Source organism: Crocodylus siamensis, chromosome 3, assembly GCF_052110815.1.
Source record: "Crocodylus siamensis isolate JL-2025a chromosome 3, ASM5211081v1, whole genome shotgun sequence".
In the NCBI taxonomy this organism is placed as follows: domain Eukaryota; kingdom Metazoa; phylum Chordata; order Crocodylia; family Crocodylidae; genus Crocodylus; species Crocodylus siamensis.
In genome coordinates, this window is record NC_143397.1 from 142,231,915 (window position 1) to 142,238,086 (window position 6,172).

General features: G+C 45.0%; 1 pseudogene; it reads right to left on the minus strand.

Moving 5' to 3' along the window:
• Positions 1 to 1,399: 1,399 nt before the first annotated feature.
• LOC149868926 (uncharacterized) lies at positions 1,400 to 3,057 on the minus strand (annotated as a pseudogene).
• Between the last annotated feature and the right edge of the window lie 3,115 nt (positions 3,058 to 6,172).

Consider the following 6,172-nt stretch of genomic DNA (forward strand, 5'->3'; position numbering starts at 1 on the left):
TAAAATGAAGATGACCTTCATCTTTGCTTTGATTTGCTTTTGTGCTTCTAGAAGTAAATTGAGGCACCTGTGTATGTCTTGCAATTCAGTTCATAAGGTCAGAAGTGAATCAACCTCTTTCTCTTTGCTTGGGATTTGAAGATCTCATTTTTGACAATACATTGGGTGTTCCTAAACCAGAGTATCTTGGAGTATGGACTACTGTGAGGCCATTACCTCTCTATGGCAAGCCAGCTAGCTAAAAGAATAATTTCTAAGTACCATGATTCTCCCTATGTCACATCAGATACAGTTTCTTCCATAAATATCACTTTCTTTCAGTTTGATTGCTTCATGTACATCACAGCTGTTCCACTTCTCAGCAGCAACCCTGTCCCCACCACTGAGCATACTGTCTCTCTCTGCTCTGCAGGTGTGCAGGGAACCTCGCTCCTTCCTGCTGTGAATGGAGCATGGGAACACAATCTTCCCTGCTGTGCATACCACACTGGCAGCTCCCTCTTCTGCCATTGCATCCAGCATGGACATCCTGGCTCTTTTGTGCCACATGTGCAGCATGAGTAGCTCAGCTCCCTCATCCATGTGTGTGCATGAGTGGGGGCAGAGAGCACAAGCCAGGGAGGAGGGGGAACCTGGAGCCCCTGGCCACCACTGCACCAGAAGCACTGAGGGGAATGTTTGGCTGGGCAGGAGCCTGCAGGCTGCATGCTAGTCCCTCATGAACCGCACAAGGCTTGTGGATTACCAGCTGAACAGCCCTGGTGTACATTATTGTCAGAAACCTCTTTAACACACAGCTCTGTCACAAGGCCTACAAAACAGCTGAAAATGGTACGCAGTAGGGCATAATCTACTGGCCTTTGTGTGAAGATAAGTCTTTCTAGTGTTCCAGTTCATCTTCTATTCCTCCATTTCACCGGTCTCTTGTTTTAATTAGGGGTCTACCAAACCTGAAGCAGTGGCCAGCCAATTTCGTGGGCAGATCCCAGGGCTGACTGCAGGCTGAGTGTGGCAGCCCTCCACCCCACACCTCTGATTGGCTGAAGGGCCCTGGTAGTCCCACCCCTCCCTGCAGATGGCCCCAAACAGCCACTTAGATTGTAACACATCAATTAACAGGTTCTGCAGGCTTAATCAGAGGATTAAACTGGTAGAAGCCATTAACTGCCACTTAAGTTGTTTTAATAATACTTCAATTAATGGCCATAGAAAGCCATTAATTGACATGTTATTAAGTGATCTAAGCACTTAATTAAGGTCTAAAAAGAAATATCTTATTAAAATAAAGCTATTCACACCACAAATTGCAAGTAATACCATCTACACACAATTTATTAAATGATAACTACATATATTTTATTAAATAATATGATCTAAGCACTTAAACTCTAAACTGAAATACTTTATGAAAATAAAGCTGTGCTATGTGCAACATGAATTATTACTCTTACCAACTATATACATTTTATTAAAGGGCATTATAGAAATAAGTTTTCTGAAACTGAATGCTAACCTTGAAACAGGCAGTTCATGCTACGTATTAAATGCAAGCATGCTACACCCGGTCATAGTTGCTAGAGACATTCTTTGTCTCTGTGGGATGAATATTTGTCCATACACTGGGATGGCATGCTCAGCATCTACTGAGCTTATTGGAACAGTGAGGCAGTGTCTTTCCAGGGTATAAATCAGTCACAGACAGAGTCCTAGAACACAGGCACAGGCATCTGGCACTCTTTGATGAAGTTCAAAGTTCACATAAGCAGCACACTCGTTATGCTCTTTCCCCCACTCTGGGATTGCTTTCAGTAGCTGAAGGTCAAAACTCAGTAAAGGCACCTGGTTGGGGTCCAAAAGGTGAACAGCACTAAGAAAGGGGGCAACTGGTTTTCTGAACCATGGTGGCAGTGATGGCTCATATCTGTAGTACTGGTTCAGCTTCACAGCTATTGCCTGAAACAGGTCCCTTCTGCACTGATTTTCATGAGGACAGCTTGACAGTTCTTGTGATGCCCTGTCTTTGACCCAACTTATCAAATCCATCAGCTTGTGTGCATGGTGGATCACAGCTTGCCATTCTTCAAACCACGTCAAGAGCTCCATGAATCTGGTGGCACTGTCAGCCCCAAATATTGCTTGATCTTGAATATCACCTTGCCCTAAAAGATCATGAAGTGTAAGCATGCACTGTATGCTGGGTGTGATTTCCAGTTCCTCACACACAAACTGCTGGCATTATGCTTGGCAGGTAACAGACTGCACTGAACAAAGGATTCCACTGTGTGAGACCAGGCTCTTGTAGCAGTGAAACAGTGCCATGTGAGTCCCCACTCTGACTGGAGACAGACTCCCTGTACTAGAGCTTATGGCCTGAACAGTGCTTGAAGACTTTCTTGAAAGAAGACACCAGGTTATCCACATCTGAGAACTGCATGCATCTGATGTCACTTATTAAGGAGAGAATGTGAGCTTTGCAGGTGACATGAACAGTGTTGGGCAGCACTTCTTGGAGCACATCAGAGAAAGCCTTGCACATGTATATGGCACTGTCAGACAGGAATGCTGAGATCTTGTTAAGTTCTATGCCATAGCTGACAATTAATTCACAATAGCTTGAGACACACAAGAAAAATTGACAGACATAAGAGGTACCATCTCAGTTTCAACTACAGGCAGGTCCTCGTCTGTCCAGCTTCCCAGTACAAATAAAATGTACAGCACATAGTTATGATGAGGGTCAGTGGCTTCATCAGCCACAATGGAGAAGTCATACTCTGCCAAGGCAGCCTTTGTGGGCTGTACATGTGAAGCAAGCACTGCAGAGAGATAGTTCTGGCAAAGCTTGTTGGCACATGGAAAACTGCCAGAATTTTGGCATGTTTTGGTTCAGGTAGTCCCTTAACTTTGCGTGATCAAGTTTCTCCAGCAGGATGTTCACTGCTGCAAAAGCCTTCATGAGGGAAATTGCCAACTCTCACCTTGCCAAGCTGCTTTTGGTGGTCCTTTTAAAGAGGGAGGACATGGTTGCTTGCTTCTTGCTCTGGCCTTCAGTCTCTGTAACAGTCTTCCACTTTGTGTGTGCCTCAGACTCTAAATGACAATCTCAACACAACCAGACTTACACTGCAGGAGGTACAAAAGAGTCTGCCTCCATCTGCATGCAAGGTCCCTGAAGGATACCGTCTTATGCGCTCCAGTGCTGAAAGGTATTTGGCTGTCTTAGAGGATTTCTTAGGGTTCATCCCTGCTCTTCCTCAGGCAGAAGCATTCATGCTGCAGCAGCATGCCTGTGGGGTGCTTTAAAAGCCGGTGCCAAAACCAGCCTCCCACTTCCCTGGCTGGCCCCAGACTGGCTCCTGGACTGAGCCTATGTCAGAGGCTCAGCCTCTAATTTGCTTCCTCCCCCTCCCTCTATCCCCCGTGCTTCCCATCCTTTTCTATTCTTGCAACTTTTCTTTTTGTTGCTTCACTACCCTCCCCCCCACCAGCCCTGCAAACCCATGCTTTTTCATGGAGCCTGCCCAAAATCGCTGTTTCTGCAAAAACTGCATTATCATGATTTCAATAGGTCCCTAGTTATAATCTAGGACTGGAAGCACTCTGCAGTGTGCAGTAAGTACATCAGCATCTACAACTGGCACAAAGCAGCCTCAGCTATCATGCTGAAAACAAATATATACATCATTAGACAGCTGGTAAGTGGGAAAAAAGGAAAAATCAAATGTCCATTGACAATTTATATTTTGAAAAATTGAAAGAAAAAATGATAATGTTATTTGTATATAAAATGTTTCCAGTTTTTCTTTTTAAATAAACTATGGAGCCATTTGAAAGGGTCTGAAAATTTAATATAAAAAACCTCTTTTCCTCACTTTTAAAAATTATATTTGTATTTTATTCTAACCAGATAGTTAGTTTTTTGCTATTTCTGGTACATGGTATATTTAAATACACTTTATGTGTTTTTAGAGTTATTTTTAACATAAGCATTCCATGGAAAGACTACTGCAGGTAACTCTGATTTCTTAGTGCTACCAATACATGTTTTACTGATGTATTTGGTGCACAGACCTGATGGCTCAGGGTGTTAAGAAAAAAAAGAATAATTTTCTTGTATCCTTTATTTTGCATGCCAGAGTGGTGCGCAGAAACATTTAAAAAAGAGGCTGATGCAAAAACAAATAGTTCTCATGATACAAAGCCTTATAAGGACCCTTTCAAAGGACCAAGCCAATTCAGAGAACACTTCGATGAGTGAAGAAATCACCACAGCATCTTAAAGGCAACAGTCTCCTTTTATTGCCCTGTAAACTTGTGAGAGACTAGACCACTGGCACGCCTGGATTTGTTCATGAAAGATAAAAATGTTGAAATTCTCTCTCCATTTTAAAAGAAAACGATTGCTGTGCTTTAGTAGATGAGATATTTTCTGAATGCATCAAACACTGTATTTTGAACTGCATTGAACTAAGCATAAAGAAATCAAAGTACTGTACGTAAGGAGATTACACTCACAAGAATGATACAAAGAGATAACGCTCACAGGCTGGATCCAGACACGCAGGCACATGCGTTGCACATTAAATCATGTGCGGTGCTGCTAATTTGCAGTGCCAAGGCAACATCTGCTATTGGGATTTCCTGGCAGCGAAGAAAAAAACCCTGAAAAAAAAAGTGGCGCAAAGCACGGCAAAGTGGCATGCTCCGGGAAAAATGCAGAGATGGGAGAGCAGGCAACCCATGGCTCCATATGCTGAGGAATCCCTGTGCTGAGGCACACTGTGCCCCAGCCTGCCACTCCTTGGCTGGCTGGGATGCAGGGTGCCTTGAGATAGGGGAGCAGACAGGCCTGGGTTGCCTGCTTCCCTGTCTCTGTGTGCCTCAGTGCAGGGGCTGTGCTGTGGAGCCGTTTGGTGAGACATACTGCACCCCAGTTGGCTGTAGAGCAGCTGGCAGGGGCTCAGTGTTCCTCAAGACCAGGGAGCAACCAGCCCAGGGCTGCTTGCTCCTCTGTCTTGAGGCATACTGTGCCCCAGCCAGCTGGGAAGCGGCTGGCTGGGGCGCGTAGTTTCTGCAGCGCGCAGAGACAGGGAAGCAGGCAGCTATGGGCTGCAAAATGCACAGGCAGGGGCAAACACAGTGGCACAGAGTAGCATCACAAATTTGTGTCGCTACTATTTGTGCTGCTGCAAATACATGCCCCTGCTTGTGTGGAAGTGCCTACTGGGCACATCCTGATAAGCATGTATGTGTGGTTTGCTGCACCTCAAACCTATTTGAAGTGCCACAAACTGCACACAGAGCAGATGTACTGATTCACCGCAGTGCAGATTTGCAGTGTGGCACCAAAATTTGACACTGGGAGATCCTGGTGTCAAAAAAAAAAGAACTGCTTCAAAAAGCAGCATGGAGCATGTGGCAGCAGTGTGCACTGCCAGAAATGGAGTCTGGATTACTACCATTGCCCCAGGAGGGCTCCAGGACCCCAGGTAAGGCTGCGGAGGCCAGTACAGGTGCTGGCCCCAACCTCCTCTACTCCTCCCAGGAAAATTTACCCTGTACCAACCCCACATGCAGGGGCATGCATAGCCACACAAAGCAGTGGCACAAATGTGTGTTGCTGCTATTTTTGCCATGGCAGCTGCATGCTCCTGCATGTGAGGACATGCCCACAAGGGCTGGTCTCTGGAGACAAACTATATCTGGTGCTGGCCACAAGTGAACTTGAACCAGAAAGAATATAGCTTTTTCCACTGCTACTGTACTAAAAGAAAAGGGCAGGAGGTTCCCTTATCACATGCGGCACACAAAGGTCACTCATAGTTGCATCTCCTACCCGTAAGGGTGCACCCTGTGGGCACTTATCACTACAAATGGGATGGAAATGAGGTGGACTGTAGATTTCCCTTCCCTCCATAGTGGCTCACACAACAAGCTAAAAGCTCAGAAGCAACAGCCTGAACGGAAGAAGTGCTGAATGGAAGAAAGAATGCTTTTTAGGCAAAAGAACTGATCACACCGTGAAGACCCCAAACTTACGAAGACCTATTTAACATAAATCTTCCATAATAGCCAGTCTTTTTTTGTTCATGCCAAAGAGCATATTTCATTCTCATTTCCTCATATTTTCACAATGAAAGTTTTAAGTGAAAAGGCAAACAAAAACAAGAAT